Here is a 26,265-nt window from a genome sequence, read left to right on the forward strand (position 1 = left end):
TTTTAACAGTGTTACTGATTGCAGCCTTCCCTTCGAGGGTGAGCTGGCTCCGTGTGGCTGTTCCTCTGTCACACTCAGTAGCTGCTGAGCTGTGTTAGAAATGGCTTTTTTATTCTTTGCTGCTCTCCTTGCAGTTCAGAGGCTTCCCTGGTGCCACGCTGGCATCCCTGGGATGAGAAGAAACCTGCAGGTCCCATGAAAACCTTGCACAGCCGTGCACGACCACCATCACCGCCTTCACTCGCAGAGTATGTCCATCCGTGGTCATCCTGGCACCTAGTCAAGTTGATGGTGTAGACCCTTTGATTTGTGTCTCAAATCAGTTGCTGGGTAAGTGCCTGCAATCGAGCCAGCTCCCCTACATCTCTGCCTCTCTCCTTCCTCATCTTCAGAGGCGGTGTGGCGAAGGGGAATTTGCCTCCCTGCATCAGTTACCCCGGCTCAGACAGGTTTAGCCTGTGTGGCTGGGACAATAGTGCTGAGAATTGGCCGTGGCACCCAAGAAGGACGTTTTCCCGAGAGCATTGTCCCCACGCAGGGTTAGTGATATAAACCCCAGCCTCCGCTTGCTGCTGGACACCCCACCGGAAAAATAACGGAGTGTAAGTGACTGTGGTCCCTCTCATCCGGAAGGTGCTGGGGGAGCATCTCCCTGCCTCCTCGTGGCCTGGGGATGCTGCGGTTGCCACCGTCCCCAGTGTGTAGGGTGTCACAGGGAAGCAAGCATCTGTGGACTTCCAGTTGGATTTTTGAGTGAAGCTGGGGAGATGCTTAAAGCAGTTCTCCAGCAGCAGCATCCTCTGCTTTGTGTGGTTTAAACAATCTTGGTGCCAGTCTGTGGAAAGTCCCAGGAGGATGGCAAATGTCAGTGATTTCACAACTGGTTTCATCAACTTTTTGCCTTTATTTTTTTTTTTTTTTCCCTTCTGAAACTTGGAGATTTGCAAAGAAAATATTTTATGGCCTTTGAAATCCAGCATAAAATATTTGTTGTTTGATGTTTGCGGGCACAGGGTTGCTGGTTGCACTGTCATCTGGCAGCATCCATGTTGCAAGGCGCGCTCATGAGGCAACCAGAGCCTGTTGAAGCTCTTGCTTTATCCTTATCTGGTGCTTAAAAAGAAGGAGGAAAGAGCAACTTCCCCAGACTAGATGCTGCCTCTAAAATGGAGGTGTCATTTTGGGATATGCCTGGCTGAGGGACTCCATGTCCCTGCTTGATGCCCTTTTCAGAGCTTCCCTTTGCATGTGGGGGGATGTAACAGGGCCCCGCAGTCCCATGGGAGCTGCCCTGGTCTTGCCCCACGAGCCCGATTTCCAATTGTGTGAACAACCCCAGTACAATGCCCCCTGCAAGATTAATTATTCTTTTCTCTGCTTCCCAATAATAGGGAGGTTTCAGGTATGAAATACTTCTTTCCTTTCCAGTTTTCGTTAGGAGGTTGTTTCCAATGCTAATACGAAAATTCTCATTGAGTGCTAAAATGAAACGGATAAATCATCGGGATGGAGAGGAGAGCCCCTCTCTGGCAGTTTTCTTGCTGTCCCCTTGCCACTTTCATCAAATTTTTTCATTTGTTCACCATATTAATCCTACTAAATCTTTTTCAGTTAGCAGCCAGCACAATAATTCAAGCATGTACTAAGTGCCAGTAACAAATGTTAAACTTCACATCTGGGACAGAAAATATTAATTTTTTCTAGTTGTAGGGAAAGAGAAATGGAGTGAAGGAAAACAGAGACAGCGCCTGGTTGGTGATGGCACCCGAGCCCTGGGAAGTATGTGGGATGCTCACAGGGCATTCATGGAGACATGATATGTATTTTTTATGTTATTACTAGATAGTGTATTTTTCACTTAATTATGAAAGTGGAGGGCTGGGTTCGACTTCGAAGTAAACAATGATAGCCTTTACACCATCCAAGGTGCTTTCCTAATTAGTTTAAAGCCCGTGAAATGGGGCATCCTGACAGTAGTGGTAGGACCCACCTGACCCAACGTGAGAAACCGAGGCTTCTAGGTGCGGTTTATCTCATCCCGCAGAAGACATTCAAAATAGATTCAGTCAATCACTCCCTAAAAGCTCCTGTTTCTCTTCGCTGACTAAAGGAATCGGGGGGTGATTAGCTCTGATAGAGACATCTACGCTGCAGATACCTTGAGTCGAGGGAGCTGAATCCTGCTCTGGCTGATGATAAAGTCGTTATTTTCCCCCGGGTCTCCGCTGACCTTTTGGCTCAGCGACTTGCCTGAGCTCCGAGTAAGCAAACCGCTGGGAAGCGATAGTTCATTTGCGATAACTGATTGATTTCCAAGGTCTCTACTCCAACGGCAAGCGTTAACTCGATGTCGGAGGCTGCCGTGGTCGAGCGTGCATCTGGCTTTTGTCTCCTGCAACTGTAATAAGGCATTTAATGATGTGTCAAATGGCAGTTTGGTGAGGTAAATAGGGCAGGGGAAAGTCTTTTAAGGTAGAGAAGGGCTGGGTAGGAAATCGCTGTTGGGCAGTCGTCATCAGCGGCTCCCCAACAAAGTGGAAACAGCCTGGAGCGTGCTTGGGGGTTACCCAGGGTTGTCCTGGGGTGGGGAGTCCTCTCTGGCTTTTGGGGGTGGTGCAGTAACGTGCTTGGTGACGTGCAGCCGGGCTCCTCTGGGCATCCACAGGAGAAAGACAAAATGATAAAATGCCAATGGGAAGAGCAGAGCTTGTTTCATCCCACCCAGGAGCCAGCGCCGGAGCGGGGACACGTGCGGTTCGTTAGCGTGTTCGGCAATTTGCATTTTCTAGATCTGCTGCTAACTAATCCCATCACACCCCTGCAAGGGGTGTAGGTGGGTAAGAACTATTATCCCCATTTTCAGATAACAGGATCACAGGGGTTAACTGGTTTCCTAAGGTGCCTCGGTGGCTGTGCGGGGATTACAGCTCAGCTCCGAACTCCCGCTCTGCGCTCCCTTCCCTGCGCCCCAGGCTGTATCCTATCACTTCTCTCTCTTTCCTTTTTGTACCTTCCTGCGTTTACATCTGCAGGGGGTTCTTTTTTCCCCCATTTTGCTGCGTTTGGGGCGATGGGAAGATGTTGTTTTTCTCTCTCATGAGAGCATTTTTTCCCTAGCGTTAGCACAGCATCGTGGACCCGGTGCTTGACAACACGCAGGCCTGGCTGAGCTTTTGACTGCTGTGCTTTTAATGGCTCAACAATTTATTCACCTACCATGGCAGAGACGTTTTTTGGGTGAGATATATGGCTTTGAAATGTGCTGGTCTGGCAAGCCGACACAATGACTGCTCCGTGACCGGTGAGGAGTTGTTACCGCACTGCGCTGGGAGATTTCAATTGCTAAACCAGAGAATTACTGCCACGGATGAGCTGGGAGGTCCGGGCAGATGGCTCAGTCCCTGTGGTGGTCCCCAAAGATGAGCATCCTACCCCTGCCCAGAGCTGCAGGGTCTGGCTTAGCCCAGGCTCCCCTGGCATCCCCTCCAATGTCCCCTGGAAGGGAAAACCCCAAATCAACCCTTGACTCAACATCGGGCTCCTTTTGGGCTGTTGGACACGATGGAGGCCACTTGGTTGCTGTAAAAGAAGTGAAACTGGATCCCCCAAATGCTTTTCATGCAGTACTTCTCTTTTATACATATATAAGGCCTGCCTTATATGTTGTTTTCCAAGTATTTTCTTTTGTATACAGAAAAACTTGCCTTCTGATGTCTGTAAATTCCCTTTCGAGGACCTGTCACTTCAGCCAAGTCGCCAGTTGTTACGAAGGAATTTCTCTCTCCCTCCTTGCGCCTCGTAGTTTTGCTTCTCCCTCTGGTATTGTTTCCCCGTTGCTTTGAAAAACACGACCCAGGTTATTTGCTTCTTTGTTTCTCTTCCCTCTTGACCTGCTGAAGCGAGCGGTTTTTACATCCTCATGGTGTGCTCTGTTGTAGTCGGGTTTCTCCGTGCGCAGCTTTGGGAAGGCGCTCACGGGAGGAAGCAGGTGGAGCGCCTCCCGCCGCCTTTTTACCTGTGTATTTTGCGTTTGCTGTAATTGCGGATCTTTGGACTCAACAGCTGAGTCAAAAATATTTTCTAAAATTCTGCTTCAGTTAATCGAAACATTTCGTTCAACCCTAAGTGCGACACTTCTTCGCACTGCACTTTGTATGCACCATGAGTGCTTTTTTTCTTTGCATGGCTGAGCCTTTTAGAAACCTTGTTTGAAATAAAGTGCATCCATTTCAGAATTCAAGTGTCATCTTCAGGTAAAAACTAAACACGAAATTATTTTTTTAAATCTCTTTTTTTTTTTTTTTTCCCCCTCCCCACTGGCTGCAGCTCTCAGTTCAATTCAATTTAGGATTAAACTTGGTTTCGGCCATCCCCCAGCTGCGCTGTTGTGCTGGGTGGTCTTTCAGCCAAAATAACCTGCGAGTTCCTGCAGCCCCAGTCAGAGCATCTCCCCGTTAGCCGCCTTTCTTGGTATTGTTAAATCTCAGTGCTTTTACTAAAGAAGTGCTCATTGCCTGGAAAATCGGCCTCTCAGCTGCCCTCTTCGAAGTGATGTCCTGGTCTTGCTGTCCTTCACAGGGAGATGCTCAGAGAGGCAGGAGAAACCCAGGAGGTGGAGAATCCCGCTGATGCTCCCGTTAAGTGAGGGAAGCTGTTTCTCTCCTTTGGGAAACAGGGATGACTTGGGGATGAAAAGCTCTCCTTTTGAAGAGACCGTCAGGCTGAGAAGCTTTCATGAAACCATTTCAAATGATTTTTTTGAAACAGTTCTGACAAAGACATTCAGGATTCACGTGTGCGATGTGCACAAAGCAGCCATTTCCTGCAGTGTTTCTGTTCCCGGTGTGGTGGGGAGCACCTTGCCTGCTTTGTACATACTAACAAAAATAACAAAGCCAGCAAAAACTAGGCGCGTGCTGCGTTTCATCTCAGGGATCCTGAGAGGCTGGGTGCCAGTTTGTGGATTTTACCTTTTTCTGCAGTTCTCCAGGTCTACATGGCTGTTCTCAAAATCTCACGCGGTTCAGACGCGAGCTGTTTGCTTTTGCAGAGTCTGTCTGAAGGTTGCACCGGTGAACTCCTCTGCAGTGTCTCCTGGCGAGGGTGGTGGCACGGGGCAGGTCCGGTGCCCGCAGTGGGGCAGCGTCGGTCCCCCAGAGCTCGGGGCAGCCTCCCCGGCGTGCCCAGGTGGATGGCGCACTGGGATCTCAGGGAGTTCAGCAGCACAGACTGTCCCGTCGCAGCGCCTTGTGTTCCCTGGCACTGCTTCATTCCCTGGCACAGGCACCGTCTTTGTCCCCTCGTCCCCTGCGCCGCCTGCGACAGCTCAGCGATAGTCGGGCGGCTGCTTGTGGTGCTCCTCGCAGGCATCTGTTGCCTTGTGCTTCCCCATCTGCTGCTCAGATCTGCTCCTGTTTTCTGCAAAAAACCACGGGGGCAAACGCTGCCCTTTTGTCACTGGAGGGTTCGTCTGCTCCTGGAAGGTTTTCACATGGGGCGGTGATGTCATTTGGCAAACGGAATATCACAGACTTGTAGGATCACAGACTGGTTTGGGCTGGGAGGGCCCTTCAGAGGCCATCTAGCCCAACCCCCTGCAGCGAGCAGGGACATCTTCCACTGGATCAGGCTGCTCAGAGCCCCGTCCAGCCTGACCTGGGATGTTCCCAGGGATGGGGCACCCACCACCTCTCTGGGCAGCCTGTGCCAGTGTCTAACCACCCTCACAGTGAGGAATTTCTTCCTAATATCTCATCTCAATCTCCCCTCTTTCAGTTTGAAACCTTTACCCCTCGTCCCATCCCCACAACCCCTGATCCAGAGTCCCTCCCCACCTTTCCTGCAGCCCCCTTTCAGCGCTGGAAGCCGCTCTAAGGTCTCCCCGGAGCCTTCTCTTCTCCAGGCTGAACACCCCCAACCCTCTCACCCTGTCCTCATCGGGGAGGGGCTCCAGCCCCCTGAGTGATGGGCTTGGCTCTCAGGTATGCAAACACAGCCGTGCCTCCTGGGAAGAGGCTATAGCCATGCTTTGTGTTCCCTTTGGAAGGGTTTTGCTGGGCGGGTGAGCATGCACAGCCCCAGGAGAGAGCTGTTTCCGTGTCTGTGCTGTGGGAGTCGAGGCCTGGGCACCGCAGCATTTCTGCAGCGCTCAGATAGCCTCAAAGCAAAGACGGCTATCGAAAACTCCAGTGCTCTGGAGCATTTGGAGTGAATTATGTCACGCAGCTGAAGGAGAGGTCATAATAACACCAAATTTCCAGCTGGGCATTGCCCACAGGTGGCCAACCCAACTCAACCCGGTGCACGGACAGGCTGTCAACAGCTACTGGATGGTCTGGGCGTTATTGCTTTCATATGGACTTGAAGTTATCATTGACAGTAACTCATTTAAAGCTTGACAAGGGTATTATATGTGAAGAACACTGTATTTTTGGAAGAAGAATGAACACTAGTGTCACAGGTAAGGCCCTACCCAGCTCTGTGACGTGCTCTCTCCAGGGAAGGGTCTCAAAGGCAGGCTATAATTGCTCAGAGTAACTTCACTGCTCTGTATAAATTTAATCCTGTTTTCTCTGCTAAAGCTACACCTACACACTAAAGTGCCTCTTATCAAGTGTGCCAAAGATATATGTAATAATTAAGCAGTCTTCCCATACAATTTTTTTTTTTTTTTTCAGGAGATGTGCTTTCAAGAAGTTCATCTTTATGATGCTGCTAAAACTTGTGCGTAAAGAAAGCAAGTGGATGTCTTCTGAATAGTATGTACTTAGGGACAAAAAGTCCTGTTGTAGTTCAAGAGGTCCAGCAGTTTCCAGCATGAGACCATATTCCTGAGCAGATGATAAGGTATGAGAAGAAGATAAAGCTGTAGAGCACCTGGAGGCTGGTTTTCCTGGGGGACGTGGGGAGTTCTCAGTGCTTGGAGCTGCACACAAGGATCTCTGTGTTACTAGTTTGTTTTCTCCCTGATGATGTTGGAAAAAAGAAGGAAACATCCAAGTGGCTATTGTATGGGCATCGCTCATCCAATAAACCCATTGAGTGAGGAATGTGTTCTTAAACTCATGGACATCTGTTACAGGCAGGTTAACCCTTGCTGAGCGTGTAGGGTGGGAAAGGGAAGAGAAAATGTTAGGTCAAACTTTCATTTTCACTTCACGTTTCTAGCGTAGCTTTCTGTGGCCATGAACCCCGGCCACTGGGTGCAGACGGGTCAAAGCCACATAACTCAGAGGTTTTGCTCACCTGACTCCAAAAGAAGTTAGAGTTTAGCCTCAGCCTTGAGATTAGTGGGTGGACACAGCATCTCCGCTTTGGGGAGAGCCAGCTCAGCCCCAGCACGCAGGGACCTGTCATACCGTGAACCATCTTGTGGTCCGCCAAACGGTGGTAGGTATTGCAAGTCTGGTCTCCCATCAACGTCTACCACAAATCAGGGGACAGACTCCCTCAGGTCTCCAGGAAGGCAGGCTCCTCATTAACCAAGTGTTATTACACATCGGACTCCATTTCCCCTTTTAAGGTTGTTTAAGCTTTGGTTTAGAGCGGTGTGGCTGGTGGGACGCTCATCAACATCACAGAATACTGTCTGCAGGTAGAAAATGAAAGTAAAATTGAAAAGACTTCTGACCATCAGTGAAAAAAATACAAAGAGCTGTCTTTTACTGTATTTTGAAACTGCCTTTTATTGGTTTCATCCTCTGCATTTGTTTCTCTTTCTTGGAAAGGAACTTGCACAATATCACATGTCTGCAGGTCACAGACAGAGAAGGTATTTCTGGTGGGGAAAGAAATGCAAAAACCGTTTGCAGGGAGGAACTTTTCCTCCTCTAGACTGGCTGAAAGAGCTCTGCAAAGGGCTGTTTAAGGGTCTCCCCGCCCAAGGATGGGAAATCTGTTCCTGTTTTGTAAGAGGAAACGTCCAAGGGATACTGAGGTGTTTAAAAAATCACAGATCCAAGGTGAATGGGCAAAGGGATGGGAGGGAGAAGATATTTTAGACTTATCGAGGGATAATGACTCTCTCTTCCAACCCTGCTCTCACATTACCTAAAGCAAAACAGGACATTTCAGGACTGAAGTGAAAACATCCGTGGTGCAGTGACACTGTCTTCCTTTTTAGCTGTAGATAACAATGCTCAGTTTAGGGTAAAATTCAGTGAAAAGATAAACTCACCACTTCTTTCTTCTTAGTGCAATCGAGAAAAGGGTTTACGCAGCTTGCCTAGCCGGTGAGACCACTGACACAGGTAAAATACATACAAAAAGTATGTTTGGGTATACGTGGCTTCAGCCAATGGTCAGCCTGAGCGTGGCCACGGGCATGAAGCTGGGCTCGTGCTACCACCACATTTGGGAATAAGGACTTTTGAGTACGTGGCAGTAATTATCTCTTATGAACGTGGGCCAACACCGCTTTTCCCTTGGGGTGGCAGAGCTCACCACTGCTCAGGGTCGCCCTAAATACACCTGGTGAATCTGCTTACCTATTTTACCCCTGAAAATCTGACGTGCGCCGTTTAAAGGCAAGGCTTAGCTTGCTCCTTCTGCCTGCGATGCTGCAGGAAGGTTGCTTGGCGTGCAAAGGAGAAGGTAAAACATCGTGGCGTGCTGTGTTTTGCCCGTCGCTGCAGACTCGGTGGGAGCTCATGGCTTGGGCTCCCCCGTGTGGGACAGGATTTTTCCTTTGGGATAAATGCTGCCGGTGTTTTCTGTAGATAGGCAGCCAAATAATCCCCGAGACATTGCACTGACTGGAGGTACAATATTTGTCAATACTCGCCTGCTGCTGGAGAAAACCTGCGGCTCCCTCGACTGATCAGAGCCTCGGTGCGATAGCAATGTCTATTTGCGAAGTTGATGAGGGACAGGGAAATGTGTGTTTAATTTAGATAATTAATACAAATGGCAATTCAGCCCACAGCTCCAGCAGAGGTACCTACGTGTGTGGCTTTGCCCTCAAACCACCCCTTGAAAGGCTTTTTCCAGTTCTGGGTCTTGTAACTCCGGTGCCTCTCGCTGCTCTGGGGCTTTACTGTGAAATGTGCCTGACGGGCTCATTTCTGTTAGTCCTCTGGAGGGGAAATCAAGTATTCTTTCTGAGTCTGCAAAGATTTCCACTTTAAACAAAAAAAAAGTGTGCATGCAGGAAGGAATTTCAAGGTGCCACGATTTTATTAACTGCATTTACTACTGATAGCACAGCAGGATGGAGTAAATAATTTACAGTGAGTAACTGAGTCAATTAATTTGGTCTCATTTTTCTTGCCTTGCAATCTTTCTAACCAACTAATTATAAGTATTATTTTATTTACTCAAAATTTTAAGCATCGAATAACTTTAAAGAAAATCCTTCACCTTATAGCTGTTTTGTGTTATGGGCACTTAAGACACCTTAATTAACCTTAGCAGACATCCATGTCGCACAGTGTCACCTCTTGTTTCTGAATGGGTGCACCTGGGGTTTGGAGTCAGGTCTCCACAGCAAGTAGTTGTGGATCCTAGTCTGAAAATGTAATTGTCAGCGACTTGTCTCTAATAATTGTCTCCTAAAATTACCTGTTGTTGTAAATACGCTCAACAACAAATCCGCTTCCTAAGAAATAGTCATAGAAGGCAAACAAAAAAGGGACCAAAATGTGGCTGAAGCAAATTCTGTAGGATCTTCTGAGTCTTTGCTGGTGCTTCCCCCTGGTTTAAAAGACCCAAGGTGGCCCCTGCCTCTTCCTTACGCCCCCATTTTGGGCTAGGGAGTTCTCTGGGGTGACGTGTGGTCTTCAGGTTTGCATCGAGAGATGAGAATGAAGGGCTGTCCCCTGGGACATCCGCTGGGGGTCATCTTAAAATGGAGATCCGTGCTGCTGTGCAGCTGGTAGGGCTGACGGGCTGGAGCCATCCAGTCCTCACCTGCCTGGTCTGACCCCAAAACTGGGATTTCTGGGAGCAAATGTATTCCAGTTGCAAATATATAAATATAGATCAGTTCCCAAGAACTAGGCCTTTCCAAAATAACTGCTCTCCTTCCTTTTCCTGTGGTCGTGAGTTCACCATGATGTCCAGGACAGCCCCGGGAAACCCTGATGGACTGCCTTGAACTACTACAGCTTTTCAACATGTACTAGAACAACTTTGAGAATCAAAGAAAGGCCACAGCGTACACATTCAGCAGTCAAAATCAGCATCAAAAATCATCAGTCATGTGCCAGAAGAACTTGGCGTTTCTGATTGGTTTTGTGTTTGGAGATTTTTGGGTCACGTTTTCTGGTTTTCCCTTCGAGTCACAAAAGCGTAAAAACTTGTGCTTGTTGTAGAGTTCCCAGTTCTTATGATTTTGTTATGAATCTGGCTCTTTTCTGAAGCTTAACCTCCTGGGATACTGGAGAATATTAGAAAAATCAGCGAGTGAACTGCAACTCAACGTAAGATTGATGGCCGTGATGTCCTGGGCACTGTGCCCGTGTGCTTTGAGTCCCCAGGGGAGGGGGACAGCTAGGGATGGCTGGGGATGGCATGGGGACAAGCCTGGCATGCAGCAGGGCTTCATCTGTGACTCCTGGTATTTGAGGTCCTGCTGAGCCACAGCTCCTGCTCTCACCCCAGCCCTGTCCCCATGCTCATGTCGTCCCTCCTCAAGCCCCTTAATTGGGGAGTGCACATATTATTCAAATTCTGAAAGAAAACGTGAGAAGCCTGAACCCTCCTTCTCGGGTCAGTGGAAATGCAGCTCAGCTTTTAATGATGTTATTTAATAAAGTCAATTCCTTCAGCTGTGATGGGGGTAAGAGTAAAGCAATAGGGGCAGGCAGAGGGTTAAAATCGCTTGGCTGGTGTGAAGTGAGCTGTGAGGAACAGGTCCCAACAGGCCCCCACATAAGTAATTCTTTCTTCAGACTTAATCTTCCATCTCAGTTTACACTTAAGCACATAATCCTTCTTGCTTTAATATTTCTGCCTCAGTCTGCGGCTTCTCTTTGTTCTACCAAAGCAGCAAAAAAAGGGTAAGACTGGAATAAGAGATTCGGGTGCATGTGGACCTTGTAGGTCCCTCTTCTCTTCTGGGAGGAGGTTCACTTCTGGTGTCACGGCGGGGGCTTGGGATGGGATTAAATAGGTCCAGGTCCAGGACTCGCCTCCCTGACCCCGTATGACAGTCCAGCTGACTAAACGAATCCCAGCAATTCTTGGTGAGACATCGTTTTGGAGAAGACTAAGGAAACTGGGACTTTACCTGCAGATATTAGAAATATGGTCCTCCCGGGGGTTATAAATGCCTTTGAAAGGACTGGAATTGAGCGGGATAGTGCTGGAAACCAGACACTGCTAGTCGGTGATCCAAAAATGAGCCGGTCGTTTATGGGTGAGCAGCAGGATGCGTGCCCCCAAGACTCCCCAGAGTCACCGTGTAGGATTTACGGGGAGCGTTTGTGGTGCGCGAAGTCACGTTGCCGCCCTTGAAGCTGGGAGCTCGTTTTGCCATTCAAAAGAGGAAAGTGAAGTGAACCAAGAGGCAGAACTTCAGCTACATCAACTGGCCTGCACCTGCATGTACATTTGATATACCCCATATTCCTTCCATACTGCCTACACCTTCAGAAAATAGATTTATGGAACTATTTTACAACCAATATGGACGGAAGTTTAGAGAATTACACATTTTTTTATCGACTGTAAAGTCATTATACAAATCTATCACCTAAAATACGAGCACTGTGGAAAGAACTTGATACTCTTAAAGCAGCCTTTATAAGAGCTTTATTGGATTTTAATTTGTAGCACGGGCTATAAATTGTGCAAGCCGCGGCGCTCATAGCATGTCCCTGACGTGGCATACATTGGGCTGCCCTTGAACCAATGACAGTGACGAAGATGCTCTTTTTAATAAAGTAACCAACTCCATCAGAGGTCTCCTTCAAACACTTCATTACGGTTGTATTAAGCTCTCCACAGCCAATTGCCTTTGCTTTTAGCGTGGAGAGGGTAGATGAGCTCTATTAGGGATGGTCAGATTGCAGACCTTGCAAAATGTTTTTTGAGGGTTGACACCTTTCCTGCCTGTAGTTAAAAATGTCCTGTCTCTAGGGCTAACACGGGGCTCCCGACTCGTGTCTTAGTGTGGTCCTTAAATGCTTTAACTGGCGTAGATGTATGGCACTGAAAAATTCCTGCTTGCGTTGGCTGCTTGTTATGTGCTGCATTCATTCTAGCAAAGCATTTGAGCTGCGGCTTAATTCTGTCCCTGTTTCTCAGCATAGCTGTGGCCAGATGATTGCTTTTAATATTAACAACGATAGGCACAAAGGGGGAGGGGGGTTCAATAAGCTCGCTGAGAAATCCATCTAGATGCATTTTAGGCGTCTAATTTTTTTTTTTTAAATACCTGTCTCAGGGCAGTACTTAAGCGCCATGGGTGGTCAGTAGGGTTTAAGCAAATTGTAAAGGGCTCTGCTCAATACACCAGTGGATGGTGCACATGGGTGCTTCATGGAAGCTCTACCTTTGAGGCATACACACGGGCAGATCACTTGGTTTTTTCCAAAGTATTCCCACTGGCTGCCCTGGGCAGGACTCAGTGAGAGTAAAACGAGTACATAGGTACCTGCAGGACGAGATGTCTTAAAGACAAGCCGATAGATATTTTAAAATCAGATGAAAACGCTCTATTTCCACATGGAGATTTCAGAACGATCATTTCCCGTAACACCTTGCCATACTTTGTGAACCACTTGTGCACGCTGCCAGTGATCTGGTGAGTGAAGAGCACACATCAAAAAGCATCTTCCTTTTCATGTCTACGGTCCAGCTTTTCCCTTCGTTACTGGTGCTCCAGTACTTTTGTGTGCTGCATACCCTTAGATAATGTTGTTTAGGGACACGAGAACTGTTGCCCTGCAGCAGATACAACAAATCCATTTGCCCAGGGTGGGTTTTTTTTCCCTAAAACTGTGCTTAGGACAAAAAAACCTTCAGAATTGAAAGTGTTGAAAAAAATGCAGTAATATGACCATGGAAAGTGTCTTGCTGACTCCACTTATTTAGTAATTGAAGCCTTAGAGGCTTCAATAGATGTGAAAACTATGTCAGTCTTTATACAGAGAACAAGAAATAGCTGGAGGTCTCATTCAGACAACTCGGCTGAAGAGCTTACTCGGGTCCAAGTAGATCCAGGAGTAGGTGCATCACTTGGCGGGTTCATGAAGGTGACGTGGAGCCAAGGAAACAGCAGCACCAGGTTTTTAAAATACAGGATGGTCATGGACTCCTGAAGCCGGTCAATAAAACACGGTGAGAATTCCTGATCCTGATAGATGACCATCTCTAACGGCAAAAGCCCTCGGTCCACCCAGCCGTCTCTGCTTTGGGGACAGCGATGGAGGAAGGTGAAGGGACACTTCTTTGGGATTTATTTCCTGGGTCTGGAAGTCACCGTGGCCTAATTAGAGTCACTAGAAATGAAGTAGAGCTTCAGGGAGAACGTGCCATTCCCAGGAATGTTGTTCGATGGCTCACATCAGATGCACGTAGCGGGCCTCGTGCATACCCCAGCACCAGTTGCTGCGAGTGCGAAAACTGTGACAAAATGAGGAGGATTGGAGCTGTGGTTGAAATTTAGGTCTTTCTCAGACTTTTCTTTAGTAAGACTCATTTTTATGGTTACAAGAATGGATCCGTGTAACCGCCCAAGTTCAGGCTTAAAGAGCTGTGAGATACAAACTTGCAGCAATTTCAGTTTGCCCCGTGATTAGTGATTTTCGATTGTTTATTTTGCAGTAAGTGGTTTGATTTTGGAACTGCTCCGGCCACTACTAGTCCTGATGTGGATCCTGGCACGCAGCACTGTGAGGCCTACACCCCGTGCTTCAAAGATCCTGATTTCCCAAAGGAGGGGAAAGTGATAAATGACTTCCCTTGGGAAGAAAGCATAAACAAAAAGAGTAAATAAATCCTGGCTGTTCTTTAGAAGGATCTACAGGCTTGCCAAAATGTGCCTCGAGAGTCAGGGAAAGACACAATATTGGCTATTTATGAAGTTAAGGCTGTAATTAGAAGTAAAAAAGTGCCATTCAAAACATGAAAAGGAATTGGAAATAGCACCTGCTTTAGTGAGAAGGTATTAGTTGTAGAGATGGGTGAGGAAATTTTTCATCAGGGGGAAAAAAACCCCACTGGGATGGCAAAAGACAACAAGGAGTTTCTATTGAGAGTCCTGGGAAGATATCCTGGACCCAGCAAAGGCAACCAGGGGATTATTAACATGATGGACATTAACGTGATGACTTTCCGGTAATTGCATTTCTGCCGCATTTGGAAAGAACCAGGGTGATTTCTTGCGTCGTGTGAGGATGGCAGGGAAATTTCCAACTCGTTAGCAATCGTGGAGGGTATTAAACACCAGCGAGTGTGGCTGAATGTTTCTAAATCTGCAAGGCTGGGCTATTTGGCCTGGGCAGGAGCGCTGGTTTGGTGACCACCCGCTGGCACCCCTGGTATGAACATCCCAGGAGGAAGATGGGGAGCGTTGCCGTGCCGCAGCGGCAGATGAAAGCAGGGCAGGCAGGATGCTTCGGGTGAGCATCGGCTGGGCTGCCTGACAATTTCTGGGGGAAAGAATGGAAAAGGTGACATCAGATGTGATAGATAAAGAATTAAAGCACAGGAGTGTAATTAATGCCAGTCAAAATGGTTTTATGGAAAATAGATCTTGTCAAAGAAATGTGATTTCATTCTTTGATGAGATAACACATTTGGTTGATAGAAGTGACTGTGTTGAGGTAATAGACTCCTCTAAAGCGGTTAGTGCAGCGCGGGCTGACACTCTGATTAACATTTATCGTGGTAAGCTATCAATAACGAGCACATTAAATGGATGGAGGGCTGGCTAACTGACAGGTCTCCGAGAGGGGCTGTCAGGAGTTGAATCAGCAGCGAACGGTGACATTTCCAGTGCGATTCCTCTGCCAAAATTGGTGCTGCAGGGACCCGTGCATGGCGTAAGGGGTGGCACGCCGGCTCTTAACCGTATCCCCGTCCCCGCCCCGCGAACACCAGTTTCTGTGGTGTTCTATTATCCATGTAATGTGATTACCAAGTGGCTGGAAGGAAGGAAGGCATCCCAATTTTACTGGCTTCTTTAACACCTGGAGGATCGCCGGCGAGGGGGTTTTATTCAGGTTTTGCTCTTCAGGTGCCAAAATGAGAGCAGAGCTCGGAAAGGACATTTAATTGGTACCTTTTTTTAAGCGCCTACTTCTTGGCATCCTTCATGGGCGATGTTCTGTAACTCTCTCGAAGACTGAACTGATGAAAGAAACTGGAGCAAGAGCATATCAAGGACAAAGCCAGAATCCCGATTTTAATGAAGCAAACATAACCTTTTACTGAGGCAAACTCACCCTGAGTTCGTCGCAAACCTGATTAAAGCCTATACAGCTATTCAGTGCGGTGTTTAATTATAGCTGAGCCCGCGAGCTCCCTCGGAGTTAAGGATTTTCAGGATTTCTAATAAAATTTCCCTTTCCTTCTTAGATTTTTGGAGGCTTATAACTTATTTATAAAGAAATACGCTTCAGACTGAAGCTTGAAATGAGAAGGTGGTTGGTACCCACCTGAGAGTGAATTATTTTGGGGGGGTGTCTGGACAAAATCCCCGCAGCTCTTTTTATTTTCCTTGATTTTTTTTTTTTTTTTTTTTTTTTTTTTTTTTAATGTAGGAGACACACAGGATAGTTTTCTTATTTGTAAAACTTTTCCAATCACATTTCCACTACCTGACCCTGAAGTACAGAGAACATCGTCGAAGCGTAGAGATGCTGCACCTGGGAAGGCAGATTGAGGGCAAAAGCTCTTTTCTTTGCGAGAAATGGGGTAGGGGTATAAGCGCTTCTTGTCTCTTCAGGCATGAATGTGAACATCTGTAGAAAATCAGGGAAATCCTCCTGCTCCCAGCCAGGGAACCTTTTAAAGCCTTTTCCTGACTTATCCTGGGGCTTAGGGGCAGGCAGGAGAAGGCAGCGGTTTCAGTAGGAGGCGGGAGGGACCATAAACTTTGTTATATTATTTCTTTTAAGAAGCTTTTTAAGAAGCTGAAGAAGAAATCTAAGAAATTGCTTCTACGGCTTTTCCCATTTCTCCTGAGCCGAAGTTGCAGGATCGGGACCTTAATTCTACCCACTTCACGTTTATTGGAATAACGTCAAGACAGCAGCCACTTTTTAATTAAAAAGGGCTTGTGCATTTTTGCTTTGGCATTATTTATTTGTTAAATGCATTTGCTGTGATTAACATGCACACGGGGAGAGGGGCAAAGCACTCTCTTCTACTCTCGGATCCAATAAATCTTATGCAAAAATACATTGATTGCCTCTGCCACCAAATTGCAGACCCTGGTTATTGCAGTGAGAATGGGCATAATTGCGCACGTTAAGCATCATCTCCTTGCTCACTCAGCAGATTTGGCCACAATATAGCTGCTCCATGTCCTTCCTCCCTTAATACACTGATTTTATTATGTATGGCTGAAGTTATAAGCATTTTCCCCCTTGAATCCCTGCAAAAGTATCAAAGCAAACCATTAAGGCCCCAGAAGTTTGATTTTTCTCTTGTTGTTGTGCTCAATTCACAACAGGGTGTAGTAATAAAACTAATAAAATATTTGAGGGGAAAAAGGCAATTCTTGCATACCTAGTGAGGTGGTGAAAGCATGCAATGCCCTGTTCCTGTGCCAGGGCCAAGACCTGGGAGGCTGCAACTGGGAAGGGCTGGGAGCCACAGTCAAATTTTGCCCCAGATTGATAAGGGAAGGAATTTCTCCCATATAAATACAAAAAGCTGTAAAAGAGTTGGTGAGAATTTGAAGAGACGTTCAGGGTAATTTGTTAACATGAGGAAGCAGTGCAATAAATGATAGCAGCCCTGCTGAGGGCTCAGCAGCGCTGCAACGCCTGCTTTTATCCAAAACGCTTCGCTTTATGCTGTAGGATTTTTCACTCACCAATAGATTCAGGGGGTGGGGGGAAGCAGCGGCCTTTAGCGTATTTTTTTTTAACAGCTGTAAGCACGGACGTGAAAAGGATCAAAAGAAATAATTTATCATCTTCTTGCATGCTTACGAAAATAAACGCACTTTCAAGTTGCAGAGACTTTTCCCAAGTTTCCCTGCTTCGCAGGCTATTTATAAAGGCTCAGCGCTCCTCGCTTTCTGTGGAGGTTTGAATTTTTCACTTCAACAGCAGCTTCTATCCGCAGATCTCCAAAAGCTTATGTAAATAGCAAGGGGTGATGGTTCTCGCTGCTGCTGCGGGGTATTAGCTCCTGTTCAGATAGCATGAGACGGGTACAGGAATATGATGTAGCTTCCTGCAAGTCGTGTCTGGATACTACTATAAATAGCCTTATGCGATGCTGTCTGCTGGCGATGATGTGACGGGGGTCTAAAAATACCTGCTCTGGACTGATTTTGCATCCTGGAAATTTGCTGGTGGGAACTAGGCCTCGGGCAATTGCCCGCTGAGGGACTCCCGCAAGGTAGATCGCACGTGCGTTTGTTCACAGATTGCTTTAAAAAGCCATTTCTCCAGTTGCAAAGAGGCCAGACGGCGGGGCACGAACTGCTGGCAAATCACCGTGGGTCCCCAGCGTGGCGGGGACCGCGGTCTGGCACCGTGCCTTGCACTGGAGCATCCCTGCTCCATGGGCCAGACAGATGGCGGTGTGAGAGGGAGCCTCCTCATTGTCTTCACTTGATAGAATTAAATGGTGCTAAACGCATCCGTGGAGTTAGTTTGCGGGTGGTGGCCGCATTTTGCTGCACAGGGGAATTAATTTGACTTTGTTGGAGAGAACTAAGAAAACAAATCTCCATCTTTTGCAATGCTGGGTGTGCTGAAGTTGAGGGGATTTATACGTAACACGGCGCAAACCATACTCTGCTTCCATGAGCCCACCTCGAGGCAGGAGCGACAAGCTTCGAGGAGACAGACCGCAGGAATACGCGATCTTTAGCAACTAAATGGGTACTTAGCAATTCTGTGGCGGTTTACTTCTTCTAGTCTTGCCAAGATGAGAAGATAACACCTAAACCTTCGGTCTGGAAATCCCGGCTATAAACTGGACGAGTGCTTCAGCTGTGGGCAAGGCGTTGGGGATGGGTACCCCGAGGCTGCCTATAGCCAAAAGGAGGTTTGAACCTGCGATGTTATTTAGGCAGCTGTTGCCTAAGAGCCTTTATTCGAGTGCATTGCTGGGGAAAGGCAGAAAGCAAAGCCCACATTGTCTCATGAACCTTTATACAGACGCCCGCACAGTGCGTTATAACACAGAATTGAACCTGGTGAAGACATCATCTCTTTTACATGGAAAAGGAAAACTGCTTTGTGGAGTTTCCCATTGAAACTCTCTCTTTGGACACTCCCACCCACAGTAAATCTGGTTTTGAAAGACCAACCTCAAAGCCGCTTTTCAGCTTTCGGCAGAAAAGATTAGCACTGAGGAACCACATGTTCCTGGAAAGAGCATTCTCCAGCTGAAATGTTTTGTATTTTCAAATTTTTTTTGAATTTGAAGAATTCGGAAATTTCTACAGTAATGCTATGAAAATTGCCATTTTCTTCTCAAAGCCATGTTTTACCTAAAAGATTTCCTTGGCTGCAACTGTAAGCACAGGAGTTTTTACTCCCTTCAACAGCACCCAGGGCCTTATTACGTACAATATTGGGAAAACCGAACAAACCCCAGGGAATCTCGTTGGGAAATGAGTAGCCCAGACTGAAGTGTTGTCCTCCAACATTGTGATTCTCCCTCCATCTCTCAGATGCTCAAGCCCAGGTGAGGTGCCTTTGGGAGATGGCCCTTCACCGGACTGGCACCACCGTTTCTCCAAGTCCGTGCAGTGGGGACCGTCTCCCGTGGCTCTGGTCCCTGATGTCCTCAACAGGTATTCCATGAAATCTCTTCTGTGCTGGTGAAGTGAGTGGGAAATCGGATTTCGCTGAGCTATGCCTCTCACAGCTACTGCAGAAGTTGAAGGGTGATGAAGATCAGCTCTGAAACCTGCAGGAAATGAGGAAGCCTCTCCTGGTGGGACCCTGCCGGGAGAGTTACACCCTGGTATGCAGCTGATACAACACGCAGCCCTTTGCAGCCCAGAATAACAAGCCTCTCCTCTCTTTTCAAAGCAACACAACTCAGCCACAGGCTGCAATGACCACCCTGAGCCACTGCTGAACACACAGCCTGGCGTCCCACGCAGCTCGGCATGACCCCTGTGCTCCCAGAATGGACAAATCAGTCCAAAATAACACAAGTAACTGTGCTTACACACAGCAAGGGGTGTTTGCGTTTACTGGAGGCTGGATGGGGGTTGACACGCAGCCGTACCCTGGCTTCTCATGCTCTTCCTGAGGCAGCCCGTGGCCTCAGATCGCCTTCAGCAGGCAGCAGCAGGTCCCTGCTCTGCTCCCGGGTGCCGCTGCAAGAGCTGGGACTCATCACCCAACGTGCCATGTAATCAGACTCATTGGCAAGTGCTATCAAACGGTAATTACTGCGATTTGCATAAATATAGGTGAGCTCATCGGCGGCAGCTGCTCCCTCCGAGCTCCAGCGCAGCGTGCATGCATCTGTGCTGAACGGCAATTTTTGGGGAAGAACGGGGGGGGGGGGGGGGGAATGGGGGTGGAGGAGGAAGCCGCAGGGTTGTGTTGCTTGTCCAGGGAGGCACCGTGCCCCTTGTCCCTCCAAGGTGCCTCTTTGGGGCTGAATTGCTGAGCAACGGAAAAGGATGTCCCCAGCTTCTGCACTGGTCCCCCTCTAACCTACTCAGGCAGATTTCGGGGTTCTTCACCTCTGCCTTCCCGTAGGGTTACTCACCTGCACCCGGGTCTGCAATGCAACCAGCTGGTGAAGTTTGTACAGTGTCAGGATGGGAACTGAATAAACCAGGAGCATTTAATTGCTCACTCGACTCTTAAAAGGCTCTGAAATTCACATCTTTATTCAGTTTTAACCCCATTTGAATGTGGTTTAAGCCCCTGGCTGGGGCGTAGCTGACGGATGATGCTGAGACTCATGAGCAGAAGCAGTGAAGATTTTTTGCTTTCTTGCTGTAACTGGGAGCTTTTTCTTTTGCTGCACAGAAATCTGTTATTGGCTGTGGGTGACAGCAGAACCAAAGATTACAGATGCGTGCAATTCTTTGTTTTAGTTGCTTTGGAAAAGGAGAAGAGGGAGGTTTAAAAAAAAAAAAAAAAAAGGGTAGTTTAAGTTTTCAAATGAAAAGAAAGGGAACCAGCAATTCATCGAGTTTTGACAGAGCACTCCATCATCTGCTCCTCTTCCAGGAACAAAAGCGAATTTGCAAAAAAATGAAGACAATGGGAGGTACAAACTTTTTCCGAATGGAAACATTTCCCTATTGTTCTAACAAATGTGGGGAACGAGTGCAAACACACGCAGACATCCCCGGTGAGCTTCTTCTGAGCCATGGCTTTTCCTCTCCGCCTTCCCAAACGAATGCGAGGGCACGGACACGTGCGCGCCCTCTCCTCCCCATCCTCCACCCCACCAGCTGTTGGTACCTAACAGTCACTTCTCCTTTCAGAATAATTGCTGTCTGTAGCGGTTTTGGAGAGGGCTGAGGTTACGCTTCCCATAATAATGAAGGAGAGAAAGGCAGTCGGTGGTGAAACCCTTTCCTGGTGGCACCAAGCACTTGTTGTCTCATAAAATGATACTACTGCATATACACCCTTGAGTAGATGTGTTTTGAGTGTTTTCTTACTGCATAAATACCCCGACTACATTAGGAAAGTAGCAAGAATATTTCCAGAGGTTGGGCTTTTCAAATAAACCCCGAGAATAATGATTTTTTTGCTTTGGCCGAATTTCTCCTTGCTCTTTCTTCTGCACCAAGTGGCAGCTTGTTGTACGTAGCGCCTGTGTACCAGCCCCTTGCCAAGAAGCCTCGGGGAGAAATGAGCTGGTATCAAAGTACTGGGTGGAGATGGCACTCAAAGGATTTTTTTTTTTTTTTTTTTGCCTTCAGCGAAGTTATGCCGACAGCGAATCCCAAGCCTTGGCAGCGGAGCGAGGCTGTAACGCGGCGTGTAACCTGCGCGTCGGGCTGATGGATTAAAACTGATGGGAAAATGGATTGGCAGGATTGCAAACTGCATCTCAACGATCGACACGGCCGTCCTGCTGCTCTCTAATGAGCTCGGCCTGGTTGCCCTCTGTGCTGGGCACGTGCTTGCTGGAAAACCCGAACTTCTGCAACAGCCTCGGGGCAACGCTCAGGCTGAAACCCCGAAGCTGGTGCTAAGCTCAGCTAATTCTTGCTTTTCTAAGAGAAGCTCATGTTAAATCAAGTTTGCCACCAGCCCAGATCTGGTTTTCAAGCGAAAGCTTTGTATTTTCCCCTGTTGATGAGAAATTCATGACTCTGAGAAGTTTTGGCATGGCAGAAGGTGAAGGCTTTCGGGGTTTTGCTGTTTTCCTTTGAGCTGCTGGGTTCTCTCCAAGCCCACGTCGGGAAGCGGAGGTTGGGCTGTGGGAAAAGCACGGCTGAAGCACCCTGGAGGATTTGTGCTGGAGGCCCTGGTAAGCAAAAGCACAGAATATTGCTCAGCTCAGCTTGCTGGGGTAGTTTCAGCTTAAAAAACTCCGTGAGCTGTGTGCTGGCTGTGCTACAGCGCATCAGCAACAAAACTCCTTATGAGAGGCACAGCAAGGCTCAGTCTCTCTCCAGGCTGTAGATACACAAATACTTTGAAAGGAATCAGAAACACTGCAGATTTTTCATAGCCTGTAACTGGGATATCCGTTCGTTCCTGAAAAACATCCCAACTTACACAGCAATATAATATCCATTAATAGCTGCACGCTCATTTAACTGCCAGCATCTCTCTGTTGCCTGGTCCTCAGGGCCAGGGCCAGCTCTGCCCTCCCTCCCAGCCCTCCCCAGGGCTGCAGGCTGCCGTCCAGATAGGCAAACTTCACGGCACGAAACACTGACAGATTATTCAGGAGTGCAAAATGATGAAGTACCTATTTTTAATGCTTTAGGGTATTACCAGAATCAGTAAAAAAAATTTCTAATTCCCGTAAACAAAAGAGGTCCTGCAGTGGCTCTCTGTGATATCACTAAACGACAAAGAAAGCAGAGGTAGCTGCAGCCTGGGACCCCGCTGTGCATTTCACAAGATATATTTTCATACACAACAGCAACAGCAGCTGCCATATTTTATTTATTCCGATAGTGCAAGGTCCCTGTTAACTTCAGAACCCACAAGTAGTTAAGTTACTCTGGCACGGAAGGCACTGAGGTGTTGTAGGTTTGATCCACATTCATTTAAATGAATAAAAAAAAGGCATTTGGAATAAATACTACCATTAAATTTAGCCCAGTAGGCTGGGTGCTCGCCTGAGCCCACACAAACCACCCAGCTCTGCAGGGAGGGAGGGGAAGAAGCACCGGGGAGATGGAGGAGGGATCTGACAGACGAACAGCACAACTCATTGCCATGGGAAAAATGGCCAAAAATCTATATAACGGGCCAAATTCCTGCTTCCCGCAGACATCTTCCTAAAAGCAGATGCTGCTGCTTTGCACAAGGCGTGAACTCGCAGGTGGATAAACCTGGCTGATATAAAATGAACCGCTACTGGATCCGAGCGTGGAGTTCCACAATATTTTTAGAGGAAGGGGTTATTTGGTCCTGTTTCTCCCCAAATGGCAGAACCCCTCACGCTAATTCAGGATTTCCATAAATGTAAATACACACTTTTGCGAGCCGTAATGGATTAAAAATGCTTATGGAGCTTTTATGAAGGAAAAATCACTATAATCATCATAAAAATCTCTACCTTACAGACATACTTAATGGAAATGTATTATACGCTCAGGGAATGTTTACTTACTCTTTTGCTTAAAACTGCTTGTGTGATGCAGAAATATTTAACGGGAACGTATATAATGGAAATGTGTATTATACACAGAACTCATCTACCGTTTCACTTAAATAACTCCTTCCACAGAGCAGCAACTGTTAATGGAAATGTGCTGGAAAGCTGTTTATTATAAAAGGTAATGTTTTCAAGATTTCCCCCCAAATGCTGTGTGACAACCAACATTTAATCGACCTTTTTTCTGCAGGGATCTTTGCAGGGCTGGTAGGAATCGCATCCTCAAACTCTTTTGTCGGTGACCCCCTGGAAGGACAGCATTCACCCTGGGAGTCGTGGGTCAGCGGTGCCGAACCTCAGGGATACATGAATGAGCGAAAAGGCAATTTTTTTACGAGGGTGACGCATCACTTTGCTTTTGTTGCTCTTCCATTCGCCCCAGCGCAGCATCAAATTCCAGCTTTGGCGGCTGGGGGAGAAATCTGGAAAGCATAAGGGGCAAAAAGCCCCTGGTCCGATGGGAGCTGCTGCGGTGGAGGAAAAGCTTTAAAACTTGGCAGGGGCTTGACTTGTATTTCACAGCCACAAGACTCCTGAGAAGGTAAAGCTCCTCTCAACGCCTGCTCCGAAGACAATTCCCATTTCCCCAGAAAACGTAAGGAAAAACGAAACCATTTGGAGTTACATGAGTGTGTGTGACAAATCCCAGCACCGCGGCTCTAATTGATTTAACTTGAGGCTGGTGATTGAATTACTTGAAGGGAACTGGAAAAGCTGTTTGGGTTTTTTTTTCCCATCCATAACCACCAGCTTAAATACAGGGTGCATGAAACAAAACAGCCTGGGCGAGCACTTGGTAGAGTGATTTAGACCGCGCTCAGTAAAATAAAGAGGCTAAATTAAAAGTAATCATACTTAGCAACAAAAACATGTATTACACTGTTAACACTCTTCGGACAGGGTGCAATTTTTTAGAGGTGAGGAAGATGTTAATAAGCGTAATACGAACAGGCGATCGTTGCTTTTTAGAGCACAATTGAGTGCAACAGCACTTTCCTGTCTGATTTTCATGGAGCTCCACTCGTCTTTTCTCCAGCTCCTGAGTGCTTTTCATGCTTTGGGTCATGTTTTCCCCACCAGTCCCAGCGTAACCCAAACCCTTGTTTACTATATGGACAGGTGTCTGCCTTCCTGTAAGTCACCATGATTCCAGGCATGCATCTTCTCCACCACCCCTCCTTGCCCGACAGCCCCCAGACACTGGGCAGGAGAAGCCATTAACTGCTTTTTTCCAGCCTGAAACCTGGTGGGAAAGGAGCCCGGTCACATTGCTGCAGTGATAACCCCACGTGTCCCTTGAGTTGCAGCATCTGGGTCCCCCACCTCTCCACGTGTATTTTGGAGTTAGAGATGTTTGCATGAAAGGGTCAGCACGTGTCCTACCAGCTCTGAAATAAGGACCAGAGGAAGAACACAAAATACACAATTAAAAAAGCAGAAAAGCTCTTATATGCTTATATGCTCTTACATGGAGAACACCAGCTCTTTCAGGCAAGTGGTGCTTAACAAGGGTGACCTGACACTGCACTTTGGAACTGGGCTCCTGCGTGGCCACCAGCTTGACTTTGTTGCTTCTAATGAGCTGATCCTGCTCTGTGCTGGGGGAATGAGGACAGGGCCAAACTCAGCACACATGGGCTTAATTAAGTCAATTTATTTAATAAGAGTAGGGCAATAGCCTGTTCTTCTTGTTCTCTGGAAGGCTGTGGTGGTTTGGTTTCTTCCCCAGGTTGGTGAGGAGCTGCTTCTTGCTTGCAAGGTGGGAGTGAAGAGCTTTGCAGAGGCTGCAGTTGCTCTGCACATTTCTCCTGCCGCTTCTCTTATGTTCTTGCTGCAGGAGAAGCATTAACAAACTGAGTGCGGGTTTCATGAGTCTAAATTAATATCTCTGTTTCAGGCAGAGAACAATTGGGCTCACTGGCTTTAGTGCTCCTGACTTAGGTGCAAATGTGATTGTAACAGAAGTTTGTTGTCTTTTTTTCCCCTCTTTGTAATGCAGTATCTTCAGGCTTGAATTTCCTGATGTGCTAGTTTTGTACCCTGGTGTTTTCCCTGAGATCTATGGGTTTGCTCTTGGGTTGGATGAATGTGTGAGGCGGGAGTCAGACCATGGTCCTGGTTGCTGAGGCATTACAGGGTCTTCCTGGAAACTTAGTGGCCCAGCCAAAAAATCCATTTTCTCACCCTTCCTGTAAAGATGACTGATAACAGAAGTAGTGATCTACAATCTAATGTCTGAAAAAAGGCTGTTCACCTGGGGAAACTTCTGGGCAGCAGCAAGGTCCTCTCCAGGTGTCACCCAGTGTAGCTCTGTGTAGGAGCTGAGGATTTGGCTCATGTAAGTTAGCACCACTTTCCAGTATCTTTCAACATGTTCTTTCTGCCAAGTACATGGAAATTAATTTTTTTTCCTAATAAGCACAAAACTGCAGAGTATCTCTGAAAGTTTTCCATCCTTGAGTGGAAGTATGGGAAAGATAAATAGCTGCTGAGTAATTGTTGGATGGAATATAATTGCAAGAAGCACTTGGAGGAAAATAGTTGCAGAAAGCAGCAGGGCTGGGGGGGGAGTGATGGCCCAGAAGCCTATTTCAGATCAATCCCAATCCTTTCCAGGAGAGAGGGTGAAGAAGGTGGCCATAGAGGTGGTGAATAACTAAGGCAGTGAGTGATCTGTGTGGCAATAATAATACTTGGGGATTATGGTGGGGTGGGACTGTAGCACGTCTATGGGCAGCACTTCATTGGTTTCCCAACTAGCAACCTGAAATTTGTCCTCAATGGAGAGGAACCTGAGCACAAAACTAAGCCAAACCCAGAGCAGCATGAAAGTCATGTGTGACTAGTAAGAGGGACTGGGCATGTTCCCATCTGAAAAGAAACCCATGTGGTCGGTGTGAGAGGCAGCGGGTGGTTGGTGAGGTGGGTTATGTGGTAGGGGGGTAGTCAATGCGGTGACTACAACTTGTTCTCAAGGGCTGGATGGGGAGTAATGATATTTTGAGACAGGGTTATCTGTCATGGTGTTACAGGCTGTTCAAAAAACTGTGGTGTGTTGAAAGGGGTTTTGAGCAGAAAATCATGATTGGTTTTAGTAATGCCTGGGGTGGGGTAACTGATACAGAACCATAGATCAGCTGTGGGGCAAACTGACTGGGTGAACTCTCTCAGTCGCTGTCCAAAATACAGGAATTGAATATGAATTTTTTTTCATGCCATTTAAACTTGGGAACACTTGCTGGTCCCCTCAGTTACAAAGCTTCCTTAGAAATCTTGAAATATGATGCTTTCCTAATGCAGAAACTGTGT

The sequence above is a fragment of the Leptosomus discolor genome, chromosome Z (assembly GCF_034619465.1).
Source record: "Leptosomus discolor isolate bLepDis1 chromosome Z, bLepDis1.hap2, whole genome shotgun sequence".
NCBI classification, from domain to species: Eukaryota; Metazoa; Chordata; class Aves; order Leptosomiformes; family Leptosomidae; genus Leptosomus; species Leptosomus discolor.